This window comes from Notolabrus celidotus, chromosome 9 (assembly GCF_009762535.1).
Source record: "Notolabrus celidotus isolate fNotCel1 chromosome 9, fNotCel1.pri, whole genome shotgun sequence".
Lineage (NCBI taxonomy): Eukaryota > Metazoa > Chordata > Actinopteri > Labriformes > Labridae > Notolabrus > Notolabrus celidotus.
This window is the reverse complement of record NC_048280.1, coordinates 29,383,620-29,400,289: the sequence shown is the minus strand read 5'-3', so window position 1 is coordinate 29,400,289 and position 16,670 is coordinate 29,383,620. Positions and strand designations below refer to the sequence as shown.

General features: G+C 40.2%; 1 protein-coding gene across 2 annotated transcripts in view; it reads right to left on the bottom strand.

Moving 5' to 3' along the window:
* arvcfb (ARVCF delta catenin family member b) overlaps nt 1–16,670 on the bottom strand; it is a 290,685-nt gene that overhangs the window by 166,192 nt on the left and 107,823 nt on the right. For both annotated transcript variants that reach the window (XM_034691879.1, XM_034691870.1), the window contains exon 3: nt 2,266–2,361. The gene's annotated coding sequence lies outside the window, so the exon portion shown is untranslated. The remainder of the gene's footprint in view (nt 1–2,265; nt 2,362–16,670) is intronic.

Below are 16,670 nucleotides of genomic sequence, written 5' to 3'. Positions count from 1 at the left end.
GGGGGTCCTTCCTCCCCCCTGAAGGCCAATTTGCCCCCTTCCGAAGGCTGTAATTGGTGCTAAAATTAATTCCTTGTCTAAACACATCTGATGCCCATCTGAGGACGAAGCTCTCAGTGGCACAAATGAGTACTTAAAAGCACCTGCTCCTCCTCCTACTGTGTGCGTGGTAGTGGTAGTTATAGTGGTAAGCAAGCTTTCATTTACCATGTTTGATGTTGATGATAATACCAAAGTCAAAAAGGAAAACTGCCAAATTAGAGGGCAGTACTTTGCCTTCATCTGTTGTTTCAGAGCCACTTATTTAGGCTCTTAAGAGAATTTTCTACTTGGCTGAGCTGTCCGATATGTCAAAGCACTCACAGAGTGATGGATGGTTAAGTGATTCATCAGAGTTACAATCTGCAGTGTTGGGAATTTCTGCTCAACAAGAGGACAGTTTTTATGAGTTTGGGGGCTGTTAGAATAAGAGAAAACACTACTCATCAACATAAAAGTCAGTTGTCTTATATATGAAAACTAAACTTTTTCTCATAACTTGATGACGGACATGTCTATGGCACATCATAACTATAGACTATAGACCTCCTCAAAGAGGTTTAAGGTTTGATTCCAGCCTCAACCATTCACTACATGTCCTCCCCCTCTCTCTACTCCCCACATTTCCTGTCTCTCTCCAGCTGTCCAATCCATTAAAGGCAAAAATGTTCAAAAATATAACTTAAAAAATAGATATACACTACCAAATGGCAAAACCAGATTATTTCATAGTTTTGATGTCTTCAGTATTAATCTACAATGTTGAAAATGTTTAAATAAAAAAAACAACATTGAATGAGAAGGTGTGTCCAAACTTTTGACTGGCAGTGTGTATATTTATGGCGATTGGACTGATCAGCCCAACATATAGGCTATCTTATAACCAGAGGTTTCTGGTCATTTCCAATATATTTAATATTCAGAGTAGCTCTGAGCTGACCGAGTAAGTGACTAACATTTTGAAAAGATTAAACACAGCATAAAAAATAATGCACTGTCACTAGGAATGAGCCACCCTTCAATTTAAGATGCCAGTGTGTGTGGTTTTGAGTAACATAAAAGCGATTGTAAATGCCCAGGGGGGAATAGTTGAGTGATGCCTGGATAAGCAAAGCTTAGTGAGTCCATAGCTGATCACTTTCACTGCTAGGAGAAAAGATATGCAGCTGTTGTTTACCATCCATATTTTATTTCATCCTCACTTTGATCAACCTCCCTGTGTGTGTTTGGAGGATTTCATGCCTGGAAAAGCTGACAAAAGCACACGCACCCGACCCTGTACAAACACACTTATACATGCAAATCAATAATATATAATAAGTACACAAGTCTTTCTATTCAAAGAGATGGTACAGCTCTTTTATTATTAATGATACTGATACACTTTGTAACACACAAAATGTTTCGCTTTCATTTTCAATCTTAACATTACATAATACTCCTGGGTTTTATCTCAAGTATTTAAGAGTGACTGTGAATCAGCTTAAGTCTTTATATCATAAGCAGCCAACAGTAAGAAGGTCAAGGTTCAGGGTTGATAAACTGCGAGCTCATAGTTCTATTGTGTTTGATGGTGATTCCAAAGACATGGAAAAAGTGTCTTTGAACATGCTAAAGCACTGAGCAAAGCTTTGATAAACAAGAACACCTGTTAATATTTCAATTAGCTCTTACATGTGTCATACTCCTGAAAGAATGATAAAGCACAAAAAAATGTCTCTAAGTTTTAAAGCACGGTAATGCAAATAGAGCAAGTCCTTTGGAGCACATAAGACTTCCAAATTGCAATAAGGTGTCTCAGGTTTTATCTCAACGAGTGACAGACTTCAAAAACTCCATTACACGGATCAGTCTGTCGTTAGAAAATTGACCGATAGAGACATCCTCTCCTGTTCAGCTCTAAAATACTCAACTCTGTGAAAAGAACTAAAACAGCTTTTCAACTGACATTTACCTGAGCTAATTCAGCTGTGTAAATTATTGAAATCAGAGCACATTTCCTTGAGGAAAAAGCTCCTGAATGTATTGAAATACAAATCATACAAGGCACCTCAACAACGACAAAGTGAAGTGAAGTGAGGCTCCCTTGAGGAGAGATAACAGAGAAAGTCAAGTCTTGCATTTGCAAACCATAAAAAAAACTGTCAGGGAATGTAATTACTGCAATGATGAGCTGAACAAAGTGATTAAAGGAGGCTGGAGGTGTAGAGAGGGAGGCGAGCGTACCTTTGATGTTGATGAGTGCCGTCAGACCGCAAGTAGACAGAGGACAGGCGTAGATCTGTTAGAGTCGACTCGTTTGTTCAGTCTACCCGGGGAGACCTATGGATGAAAAAACAAGCACATGGAAAATAAATATCCAGCCATCCTGCTGACAGTGCATTGTAAATATAGGGCTCTTATGTAATGCAAATACATTTAAATAATGATCACAACAGTGGAAACTGTAATCTGATGCTGCTTTACTCTCATCCACAGCACACCATGGCTGCTCATTCTCTGCTGATCATCAACTACGGTGTTCCACATGGCTCAGTTTCAGGTCAACTACTGCTCTCTGTTCACTTAAGGACATCATTGCGAAATATAAAGATCATGTTCTTTTCAATATATGAAACTTCCCTGTGTGCCAAAACCACCTACTGATATAACTGTCATTAACTTCCCCACTTTTCTTCTGCTAAACAACAAAAAAGCAGAAATTCAGTTTTCTGCCATCCCTGCTTCATCCAGCTGATCCATAAAACACTTGAGTGTCTGTCAATACATTTAAAACCTGTGGTTAGACATCTAAGAGCTCTCTTGAATTTTTCAAGTCCAAGGGTGTTTAGTCCTTCTCTCTTCACTCCAAAAGCACATTCAAAATGAGTCATTTTCTCTATTAAAGTTATCTCGCCTGTATTAGATGGGATAGCTGAAGAGAGTCAAGTGTGGTGAGTAAGACATGCAGACATGCAGCAAAGGGTAGTGGCTGGGAGTCCAACCAGTAACTGTTGCAACAAGGATGATATCATCTATACATGCCTAGAAGCTCTAATCCAAAATGGCATCATAAGTTAAGTTAACTCCTCTGTTTAGAGGAGTACCAGTGCTTCTATTTAGATCCTGCACAAAACATGTTGCAGTTATTCATGTAAAGGCCTTTCTCATAAAGTTCTGTTGTTTGCAATAACTCAAACATGAAAGGGTGATAACTTCATCCTAACTTCAGTGACCATCAGTAAGGCTCAAAACTGAATCACAATGTGACTGATTGTGTTTGAGGCCATATCAATTCTAGCTTCACAGAACACCTAATAAAACCCTGACTACTTATGAAGAAGACCTGTATCTATAATAAAGGGTTCCCAGCTTTGGAAGTCTTTGTCAGGGGAAATTAGGATCATTAGGATTTGTGTCAATCTTAAAGTTCCTTCTTGAAGCTACTGCATGTTTGGTGACTTTCCTTTTGTGTTGATCTCTACACTTCCTCTGGACAAAGCAGTATTTCTTATATCCTTGCTGATCATGACCTGGTCATACAAATGCTGCCTGACAAACAATCTCATACTGTTTCCCTGTAGCTATCATATTTGATGTTATCTTTTCCTTTAAGAATGTAAACAAAGGCCCTTTCAGCTGTAGCGTGTAATTAATGGTCTTGTTCAACAATGACCCCATGGAAGTAATGACGGGCACTAAAAATGACCACAAAGATAAAGTCAGACTTGTTGCTGATGGTATTGTTGGCTTTGTTGCTCATAGAGGGGCACCTTATTGATTTCTGTCTGTTAATCAGCTGAAAAAATGTCACAGGAGCTTTAATTCATGTTTTTCACAAATGCATTGTCATGTAGTTTTGGCTGCAGATACAAGCAGGGGCGTCCCCAAGGATTTTGGGGCCCCTTGAAAAAATTCACTTTGGGCCCCACCACTTTACTACCACAAATGTTCAAATACTTTTCAGGGCCCTTTCCAGTCAAGGGCCCTTCAAACTTTTTTGTCTCATACTGTGCCCCTGGATACCAGTTGTGTTGAGGTCAATTTACAAAAGATTTAGTCTCCAATATTTCCCCTAGAGCTGCTATTGTTAAAGCCGAGGTACAACAAAAACACAAAAGTACTATACATGCTGATGTTGACTGCTGCTACAGTAACCAGAATTATTTCAGGGCAGTAGCTTCACATAAAGAGCATGTCATCTGATCAATTCTTCACTACATATATAAGCAGGAGGTTGTCTGGCCAATATCTGATTTTTAATAATGAGGCAACACTTACTCAATACTTTCAACAAACCAATATGTCAGCCTGACCTTAGTATTCATTCTGCACCACCTCAGCAATAGAGACATCACAGGCACACAGAAAGCTAAAGACCAGTGTCCAATACTGCAGTGCAAATTGGTTTTGATGCTTCATACCACGGGATGAATCAGACCGCCATACACATCAACCTGTCTGGACGCTCCGCTGCCTTTGATGACTGAGAAAACAAAAGCCTGAAAGCGAAACCGCTGGATCGACTTCACCCTTGAAGATGTCACTGATGATGAAATCAAACGCACCCTCACACACGTGTCCTCGCAAGCCAATTTTCATTTCAAGACATGGGTTTAAAAGAATGTAATTGTTCCTTGAAAATTGCCTCATACTTCAAGCAGCGCTCTGCTCTTGGATAAAAATGTATTTTAAAAAACTAAATTCCCAAAATGAGTTCATATGCAGTTCATATCAGATTATTAGCCGTAAGATGCAATCCAGGTTCACATTAATTCTTGATGTTTAAAAATAAAGTATTACTTTGCTTTCCATCCATTTTTCACTGGTTTTCCTGGAGTAAAACCAAGACAACATCCCTGTGAAAACCTCAAGCATCAAATATTACCAGCTGACCTTTTACGACCTGAAACTGCATGAATTCATGCTGAAAATCAGAAATATGAACTCCTGCTTAAGCTTTAATGTATAGGCTGCTCTCCACATGATAAGTACCTCCAGATGCAGCTCTGACTGGAGGCCAAATATGCATGAGTGAGTTGTGAAGCAATGCAATGTTTCATTAACCATGATCAGACGACCCCCACAGTGAGTTAGAGGGAAAAAAAATCAATACAAAGTCAACTTTCCTCTCCAGGTTTGAGCTGGCTCTGGGATTAGAATATTTTGGCTTCTCCAGGGATTTCTGGGTGTGTTCACATCAAGGACAGAAAGGCTCTGAGACCCTTGGATTTCTGGTACAAACATCAAAGGTTGAGGCTTAGCCTGGCTGTATTAGTTATCACCTCGTTTCTCTGTGTCTCTCTCTCCAGTTTTGGATGAGTCCTTACAGCGCTCCTGAATTGAAATTACCTAAGCCACAGCTCACAGCAGTACTTTTAATAATACACATTTCATTCATTATCTTTATTCTTTTATTCTTGTAACATAAAGGGATGTTCTCCTGAGTGAGTTTTCCTTCGGTTTGGCAGGTTTGGGAGTGGGAGGACAAGGTACAGATCCAGACTTTTTTAAACGGTGCACCCCATTAAGGTATAAAGTGAGCACACACACACAAATGACAAATGACAACTCTTATATCTCCACTCTCATACTGCATGTGTGTCACAAGATTCTTTTCTCCACTCACTTATTTGCATAACACAGAGCCGGAATAGGAAAAATTACAAATAGGTGGAATTTCATTGGTTGATGGAACTGCAGTTAAAATATTTACAAAAAAGTGCAAAAAAATTAGTGCTGCTTACAAAAATGTACAAACAAAATTCAAACACGGCACAAGTCCATAATTACTCATAATCACGATAGGAAAAAAACTGTAGTATTTGGAAAAACACCGCTCAGTGAGTTACCTTCTTTGCAAGCCAGACAAGACTGAAGCTCAAAGTCCACAGGATGTTTTGCGTTGCGTATCGGCTGCGCTGTGCACTGCGTAGCCGATACGTTCCCATTCTAGTCAATGCTCTAGGGTCCACAAGGCGCACTGCGGTGTGTCTCAGATCCCTCTCAGGAGCGTGCCCCTGCACCGTTCCGCCAGAGATACGCTTCAAGTCTATTTTCAACGGAGTACGCTCCCAGCACGCGTCAATATGCACAGAAAAGAACGAACTGGACAGGAAGTCAGGCACAAGGATCGCATGAAACATCAGCCAATTTCAAAATAAAACATCATATACGGACTCCCGACCGATCTAAAGATTGTTTAGATCAGAATGGATGTAAGCTACAAACAGCCATATATCCGTGATCCAGTTCGACTACAACATGACTTTAAGATGATAACTGTCAGAAGGTAACTGGACAACAAGATAGAGCAGAAATATTAATATTAAACTCATCTAAACCTTCAAAAAACGAAACTTTATAATAATGCAGCACACTCAGTGATGATTAAAGCACAAAAGTAATGGAATACTATCCAAATGAGCGGACATTCAACCAGAGAAAGGCTCTGTAACCTTTTGTTTGTATGTGGTTCTCTCTATGCTGGACCCAGCTGATCCTGCCAGCTCTGAGCTAACACTACGCTCCCAACACGTGTCCTGTGGTCAAGGGCGCAAGCCATAATGCGGCGCACACGCATCCTGTGGACTTTCGGGGTGAGTGAGGGCCCAAGGCAGCCATCTTTTAAACCCAGGGGTTCCTCCCATTGGGCGTCACTAATTACATAAGTTTAACCAAAACATTTCTTTTCAACATTTAAAGCATATCAACATTTTTAAACAATGTCATCTTTAACAAAAATATCATTGACATTTTTTGAAGGTAATTTATCTAAGTGATGGTGCCGTTCCGTCACAATGTGCTTTAACTACCAATGTTGGAAGTGTTATTCAGATGTTGTGTTCCTAATGAGAAAAACACTACAGAATGCCAACAAATAAATCATCCAGACTTGTTCTTCAAGGACTCAAAGAGACTATTTTTATCCACAGTAACATTTGAAGGTACTAAAAGAAAAAAATGCCCATAGAATTGCACAGACAAATGATAACTTGCTGCAACTGGTGTTGTAACACATTATAATAAAGTAATAAAACGTTTATTTATATAGCACTTATCAAAACAGACGTTGCAAAGCGCTTTACACCATAGAAGCCCACAATGACAAACAAAGCATGTGGGGGAGAGATATAGAGCTAAAAAGACAATTTAAGAGGAACAGCTTAAGTTATTATATAACAAGTTAACAAGTTACTGTGACTCCATTATTTGTGGTAACCAGATGTGTATCTGGTTACTTTAGAAATGTAATAACCCTGTTACAATCACAGACATTTAAAATGAACTGTTACTCATTATTTAATTTCAAATAGCTGAAACTAACACCAGATAAAAAAAAGTATCATTCTAGGAGAAATAACACCATGCACAGTAAAGTTACACAATGGCTCATGTTCATCTGATGAGCTTTCTCCTCCAAGTAAAGGACAAGAGTATAGTGGTGAGCTGTTGTCTGTGTGCTGGAGGGAAACTTCACCCACCTCACAATACACCTAACCAAACAAATGCTTCAACCAGGCTAGCTGCCAGAGAGCCTGGCTCTGCAAACACTTGCAACACAAAAATTGGCTGACTTTACCACCTCTGACAAGACAAGACGAATAGCCAATCACAGTGAAGGATTTTAGGGTTGCCCCTTGGGTGGCAAATCAGATTGACAATCAAATATGAATTAATGAATATTTGTTTATCACCCTCAGCTGTGAGCACTTAACATATCAGCTCACCTTTGAGCTTGTAAGAGTTTGATACTAGCTAACTTTTATGATCCTGAATGAGTAGTAACTGAGGTATCCTGTCACTAAAGGTGTCTTGGTAAATTGTCAATACTTGAGTAAAGAATTGGCCGATTGGTTCAGTGTAGGGGGTCAAAATGGTTGACAAGCTACAAGAAGTAAATGAAGATAGAAAACATGGGTGTAAAGAAGCTTGTTACATACTGTAGCTTAAGAGGAAAATAGACAATGTGTTTGCATGCCTCGCATATAGATTTTTTTACTCACAGTACACCCACATTCATTCAGATTTATTTACACAGCTCCCTGTCGGTTACATTTTCTCCTCTCTTCATTTGCACGTGTTGACAATCTTCAGCACTGCCCCCGGAGCCCCCGCCATCATTTGAGAGTTATAGCCTGCAGAACCCTCATGCAATATTAGTGCTTCATTTTAGCTCCTGATACCTCACCTGCTGTGCATTATGCAGACACTTGCGTATTCTATCCCGACTTGTCCTCCTTCAACCCACATCGTTTGGAGAGCGCCCCAGTCTAATTCTGTGATTAATAATGTATGCAGAGCCAGGGTTAGCTAGCTGACTGACTGACTGACTGACTGAGAGGCTGAGTGTCTGGGGAAATGCTTCATAGATGAAGGTTTTTCCTCAGCTGTCAGTGATCCTGCACACTCACAAAGAGCTGCAGTCACATTTAAATGGCCAAGAGGATAGGGAGACACTGCTTTTGTGCATCTGTCATTTCTTATGTCCTCCGTGTGTCCAGGTTACTCGTGATTGCAGTCACTCACTGACTGTTTGAGAATCTACGCAAATGAAATAATAATGTGGTAATTAAAATGTAAGATGAAGCATTAATTATGAAAGTCTACTGTGCAGGTGGCTTAATCTCCAACAGGACCTCTAACCAAAATGACATAACAGCTTGTCTGACAGATTTTCAAAGGGACAGTTGTGGTGTTTTCTAATCAAATGTCCCCAGTGTCAGGGTGCTACACCAAACACAAGTCAGTGCCTTACAAACCTAAAGAACACTTATGACTCAACATTACTGTAATGATTTGCATGTTTCATGATCTGCAGCATCTTAAAGTAGGGTTTGGTTAGGCACCTAAAATGACTTATCTAATGCTGGGGGAGGACTTTGTTACAAAGATACAGTTTTACATTTTGGTGAATAAATTATCAACTTAGGCAAGAGTTAGATGATAAGATCTATTTCACTAGTATTCTCGTATGTTAAGATGGATCCAGTAGCAAATAATATTAGCTTAGCATGACAACTACAAACATCTGGCCTGATTCTTTACAAGTTCAAAAACATTTACATATGACTTCTAGCAAGAAAAACATATGTTTAAGTGTAGTTTTCAAAACCTTGAATAATGCCGAAAAAATACACCAAATCTGAGTACTGCAAGTCACAGGATGCAACTACAGGAGGGGACGTTTTAGTACCTACTTGGGGAATAGACTTGACTAATGTCTTACTGAAAATGTAAGCCACCATCTGAACTATACTGGTGCCCGGACCACAGTATTTTAGACTGTTACTCATTTTCCCAGCTGATTGCATTTCAAAATGACGGACCACAGAAAGAGTGAAATGAAATTTTCCTCAGTCTGCAACTTAAACTACTAAATCCAGGCTTTGTTGATGCTCCACAGATGAGCAAAAACCACTCATATAATGGAAGATGAAAGCTTACGGAATAAATTATGATGCATATTAGCCTCCTAAGCCATCACAAAATCAAAACGTCATCACCGACATCTACAAACTTCATTTTTGGTCGCTTCTTAGCAGCTAAAGGATGCAGTAGTGCTCTGCCTTGAATTTACATCTCACTCATTCTGCATGTTATCCATTCTCTCTCCCATTTCCCTTTGTTCTTCTCTTCCCTTTCACCTCATAGTACAGTCTCACAAAGCAGAAACTTAATGCAGCTGGTTTGGAGCACTCTGTGCTCTGACAGACTCCCCTGGCAACTCAGTATTTCCAGGTAATTGTTCGTCTGAAAGCAGAGCTAAGACACATTGTACCGCAAACGCTCCTCCTGTGTATTTCCCACTGCACTTGCAGAGAGCAGCAGATAATTGTGTATATTCCAAAAGAAAATTACAGTCCATAACCATTAGTCCAGACAAATGGGCAGACTTGCACCATGAGAAAAAGAAGAGTGGTTTCAGGGTTTCTGAACTCAACCTAGAAGGCCGACCTTGGCTGGCTTCTCCTATTTAGAACAGGAAGAAAAGACCTCTTCAAAGCTTTACGCCTCTCAAAATGTAAATTTAGTATGAAGGATCAATAGATACAAAACAAACAAATGAAAAGATTTCCTGCCAAAACAAAGTAACAAAGCTCACTGAGACGTTAGAAGTTTGAGGGGTATGAGGGTGAGGAGGAGGAATTGATTGGTTTGTTTGTTCTTTGGACTGTGCACAGTTTTAGATCTTCTTGTTTATGTCAGCAGGGTACTTTGAAAGTTGAATTTGTTACTGATTCATTCCAGGCATACAGAGATCAGCAATACGATTCACTTGACACAACCTTGGTATCGTAACGATGTCTCAAGTACTATCAACCCAACAGCTTCTTCTACCTCTTGTCACTTTGTCTGATATGAGATTCTCCAGAGAGGACAAAAAAACAGCCTTTAACCATCACGATCTGAACACTGTCTGAACCTGTTGGCACTAAAACAATGTTACTTTATAAATCAGTAGACAACACGACAGACATTTTTATCTTACTTTTAGTTTATTTGAAGAGCACAAAACTTTAGACTCCTGTTTGATGGCTGATGGATCACTAATAAAGACACAAGAAGGGGAGAGGATGAGAACAGGCCCTGTTTGAGCTCACCGTGAATTATCTCTTACATAATGCATGAGGAGGCAAAAACCAGGACATTGTCTTTCTATGAAGCCTCCCTCTTGTAGGTCAACTTTGTCAATAAGCTCCTTTACATAGCTCTCTCTACTTGTCAGTTAGCCCTCTATATTGTGTCTTTGGCCACACACACTGGGTGGGATTCAGCCAATTAGGTCACTCTGAGAGCTGGGTGCAGCTGGGGCATGATCGAGCATGAAGACTGCTGACATTACTTTCACTATAATGCCAATTTGAATGATGCTACACAGTCAGGTGTCATGCATCTATCTATCAAACTGATATAAACCTCCATATATAACTGAGGTAGTTGTCTCCTTGTGTTTAAAATGTATAATAATGCATCATCTGCATAAAGTTTGACCCAATGGGATAAAACAATTAGGATGTCTCACTTCTATAAGTAAAATGTGCACTGTGTTTAAATACATGGTGTGGTTCAAGTGCTAATGAGACAATCCAATATTTTTCTGAAAGAATATATAACAGATACAAATGGATAAATAAACAATACAAACTATTTAAAATCAAATAACTTTCTGCACTTGCTTAGTATAGTCAAATCACTTTGTTGGGTGGTTAAATAACTTCAAATTTTTTTGATTGCAAGCTTTTCTGGTAGTAGCATTGCATTTTCCTTCAGTCCTAATGTTAGACTGAACACCTACTGACGGTCTTTTATCTGGAAGAAAAGTATGGATCCGCACAGGGTTATATTTAGGGATGCACCGATCAGATCCTGGTATCGAATATCGGCTAGATCGGACTCAAAAAGCTAGATCGGATATCGGTGACAAAGGGCCGATATATAGTGCCGATCCATATGGCAGATCTATTCATCTCAGTTCTACGCTTTTCTGTGTTTACAACAGCCATGTGCGTCTTCTACGTCATCAGTGCCGCCAGTCTGTGCATTTTTGCCAGGTGGCGCATGATGGAGGATAACTACAGAGGCTCTGCAGTTTAGGTGCATGCTTCTTTTGCCAACAACTCTGCAGGAAACCTGCAACATGTGCAGTGGTAATGTTTCTTATCCACTGCTGAGGTTTACAGTTGAATTGTAATATCTGTTAGTTATGAAGATTAACTCACCAATCTGCTGGTGCACATTTATAATCTCTTGAATAATGATACTGTCAGTTAAAATTTTTTATTTTATTTTGGTTTGCAAAGTCAGAAAAGCCTGAAGTTGCCAAAACATGATTCCATCCTCACATTAAGGAATAGAGATTGTTAAATTAATACCGGGATCGGATCGGCTAGTGTTGGTATCGGCAGATACCAAAGCCCAGGTATCAATATCGGTATCTGTGCATACCTAGTTATATTCTCTTTAAACACAAAATTATGTTTGTATAAACAAATACCTAAAATAAACATATTTGATAATTCCAAAAATCCAGCTGTGATGCATCAGAAACTTCCCAAACAACTAGTCCACAAGATATGTTTGACTATGGAGAACCGTAGTCTTTTATGACTTCTAACTATCTCATGGTTATTTATTGGTGAGGACATCATTAGTTTCTTTATTTCTTTAATTAACAGAAATATGTACCCCCCTAAAAAAAAGAAAGAAAAAAAGAAATCAAGTGTACTTGGCTTAATATTTTCTATGTGAGACAAGTGTGTCTATCCCATCTGCACTCTGCCTGTTTTTTCTCTGAGAAAGCAGCAGAATAAAGCAATAATCTGACTCATAAAGAGCTACCTTTCTGCCTCTCTGCCTCTTGTCTCAGCAGGTGCTGATGCCCTGGTCAGAGTCAGTCAGTCAGTCAATCCCATTACACTGGTGGGCTCATAGGTCAGAAAAGAAAGTCCCTAGTCAGAGCAGAAAGGTTAATAAGACCTCTAGCACAGTGAGAAATCTGTTAGCACCTGAACCATCTCAGTTTGCTGCTTGAGTCCACTCATCTCTACTCTGACACAGAGTTATAACTCTGTCAGCTCAGGGACAAAAACTCAGAATTGGACATGCTGGCTGGAGGTAGTTGGACCTTGTAACATTTTCTCCACTGTGAGTTTACATTGATAAAAAATCATAGGAGGTAGTGGAAATAAAAAAAAAGTAACAGAAATATATTTCTTTACCAGTTATTTGGTTCTCCTTTGCTTGCAGTCTGCAATTCATGACTAAAAATCAGTCATCAAATTATTTAATTGTCAGCCTGCTTCTGAAAGTTAAGTCTAAATGAAGAAATCTAACCTTGATGGAAAAAGTTTACACATGTCCTTCAAAATGATTAATAGCAGAAACCAAAAAAGACACCCTGTCACAGTTTGATGAATGGAAGGTTACGAAAAATACCGTAAATGATAACACTTTGACGTATCAGATAATCTTTGTAGGATTGAATGACAAGATTCCGGTGATTGATTGACTGACACACGGTGTATAGATTTTTGTGTTTGTGTGTTCATGCAGGTGAATTGGGTTAAGGTCCATACCCCAGGTATGGCAATTGTGAATTCAACCCCAGCACCCTCAGCATTGTATAAAACAAAAAAGGATCAGTCTCCCTGCTGAAAGAACAAAACCTGGTCGAGGAGGAGTTCTTTTTACGCGCTGCTGCTTTGAATAAAAGATTCGTGCTGGGATTTGCGCATGATGGGAAGCCCCAAACCTGCACTCGTCAATTATATAATATGCATCACTGCAATCTGGCGCAACACTCGCCTCTCATCTTCAGCCACAAAGACAGCAGAAGACTTCATCTGGGGTATCAGAGGATGAGAAGTGGAAGAGAGGGGTGGTGAGATGGGTAGTGAAGAGGCAGGTGTGTGAGCGTGTGTGTGTGTGTCGGGGCTGTCAGGGCCGTGAAGAGATCAAACATTGCTCTGGGATGTTATCAGCGGGCTCTATGTGCAGCAGAATTGAGGAGAAGCACCGTCACACTAAGCAAACAACACTCTTGTAACTGATTTGATTTAAAACGTGGTTATACTATGAACTAAAGTCATCATAATGCAAACACAGATATGGACCAAAATAGGTTAGACTGCCAGAGAAGCATTCATTTACGGACATTTCCCTTAATGGACTCTGACTGATAGGGCTGAAAATCCTATATACAGCGGTTCAAGCTATTAGCATTTATGTCAGACTGAAATGTTCGACTTTAGATGTTTAGAGAAAGAGAAAAGCTGGAAACCGACTGCATTACATCCCTGCAAGCAACACTGAATTAAAGGTGACCGTGATGCTTCCCACTTTGCCTCCATTTTCTCGTTTTTTCCGCTATGAGCCACAGTTCATTACACAACAATAAACACTTTGTTTATGCCGATTACCGTGTAATTAAGAAGGACATATTGTTAGCATAGCAAGTGGATAGAAACTCCAGGGGAGAACAACGGATTAATTGTGGACAATCCTAAATCTAATTGCAGTTAACTGGTGAAAAAAACACAACAACAACACAGCCATTCATGCGAAGTGAGGCTTGAAACCGCATGTGTTTGTGTGTGTGTGTGTGTGAGACATGGACTTGTAGCATGAAGGTCACCACACTGGTAGTGACATCACTCATCAACAAGTCAGCCATGATAATTAACTTCTGTTCCCCAAAAAAGGAAGTGGTAATTGCATCTCAAAATATAAAATCCACATCTAACAAACTTCAAAAAGCTCTGGACTGGAAACGCAATTACTAATCAGCTGAAGCCTCTAACGTCGACTGAGTGACGGTTTGGCTCTTGAAACAGCTTCACTTTCCCCCCAGGCAGGATGGGAGTTCAGCCAAATGTAATTGGCCAGCACCACATTTCTGGTAAAATAAAGCAGCTATTTTTAGAAACACAAGTATGAGGCCCAATTTCCTGAACTGGGCACGGAAAGGCAGCTCAACTGGAGTGAAACTGGCCACTGGAGAGTAGAGGAATATACCAAACTAACGGCTGAAACTTCTCGCCAGGGGCCATTGTCTCCTCTTTAGTTATGTATGATTAAACTACTAACCCTTAGATACCTTTCTTTCATACAGAAAAGAAAAAAAACACCTAAGACTTCCAGTACATCCAGGTATAGTCTTAAACTCAGTTATTCAAATCCTGAATATTTTCATGGGGAGTTATTCATGCCAACAATTAAAAAATGTAGTTTAAGATGAGTTCAAAAGGAATCAACGCTAAAACATTTTAATCAGTTTCATATGGCCAGAAGCACAATAGCCACATGCTGTGTGTTGACCTGGATAAAGACGTGCTAAGCTAACAGACATATTTGAGCAAAGCTTTTTAAATTGTGAAATTTCACCATGACAGAATTATGTCTGCTCAAAAGCAGCTGAGGAAGCTCTTTTTAAGTAAGTATAATAATTCATGTGAGGTATTCACATGTAGACGTCCAGTTCTAAATCCTCGCTGTAGAAATGGTTAGTTTGGTTTGTCCTAGGTTCACTCTTTATGTATGTGACAGTGGCTTAACTGAAGTCTGTCATCTGGACGGTGATACTTAGACTAAAGTTAATAAAATAGAAAAGTTAGATTATAGAGGGTCTTTCATTTTGATTTAATTTGTAATAACACAGACTGTACCGGTCTGTCGTGGTGAAGAGAGAGCTGAGCCAGAAGGCAAAGCTCTCAATTTACCGGTCAATCTACGTTCCGACCCTCACCTATGGTCACGAGCTGTGGGTAGTGACCGAAAGAACGAGACCGCGAATACAAGCGGCCGAAATGAGCTTTCTCCGCAGGGTGGCTGGGCTCAGCCTTAGAGATAGGGTCAGGAGCTCAGACATCCGGGAGAGGCTCAAAGTAGAGCCGCTGCTCCTCCGGATCGAGAGGAGCCAGATGAGGTGGTTCGGGCATCTGGTTAGGATGCCTCCCGGGCGTCTCCCTGGGGAGGTGTTTCAGGCATGTCCGACTGGGAGGAGGCCACGGGGAAGGCCCAGGACACGCTGGCGAGACTATGTCTCTCAGCTGGCCTGGGAGCGCCTCGGTATCCTCCCAGAAGAGCTGGTGGAAGTGGCCGGGGAGAGGAGTGTCTGGGCTGCCCTGCTGAGACTGCTGCCCCCGCGACCCGGACCCGGATAAGCGGAGGAAGATGGATGGATGGATGGATTGTAATAACAAATGATCGTGAAGCTAGAAACAGAGTGGAGATTTAGCTAAAATGCCTGGTAGCTTACTTCATGCTTAAAAATTGTTTGCCATTTAAATTAGCATATTGATATGTGTTTGCTGTATGAACCTAGCAGCAGGTCCTTAGCTTCACTTAGCATAAACACTGGCCACAGAAGAAACAGTTATAGCTTATTGCTGCCATGTTGTAACTCTTAGACTGAATTAATACCATCACATAGCTTATTTAAAACAAGCAGCAGCATTCGGTCTAAAAATAGGAGTCCAATGCGGGAGTGTTAAAACTGCAGTTCATCAAGGATTCGCTTGTATCCACTGTAAGGGGGGGTTGAATTTTTTTCTAACTCAGCAATTTGCAAGAAGTTGAGATTACGAGTCTTCCAATGAGAGGCACAGCTGACTTGATTGACAGGCGGGAACACTGTTGCTGTTGGCTGGGAGGCTCAAACCCCGCCTCTTTAAGTCACAATCGCTCGACAGCAGCAATATGGCTGCCGCCGACGATGGGCCTCAAAACAGTGCTTCAGAAACAGATGGGTGACGTCACGTATACTACGTCCATATTTTATACAGTCTATGATTTAAAACTATACTAAAAAAAAATAAAAAATTAATGTCCTGTTAATAAACAGGGTTGGTGGGCTTTAGTTTAAGTTTGGGGGATATTTTCTGTATTAAGCTGAGCTCACTGAGTGCTGGCTACATGTTCAAAGTTAGGAGTGATAAAGGTTTTCTTTTTTGATGTTCTGCAAGAAAGTGCACATTGCGTGGCATAAGTTTATTGGCTGAGTTAAAACGTTTCTGGTTATTAAGTACAGACAGTTGAGTGACTGAGTTTCTCTAAAGTATCTAAATAATCCTTCATATACAACACACACTGGTTTCACTGGAGGGTGAGTGCTAGATTATTCACCTATGTTTGGTCAGAGCGGACTATCT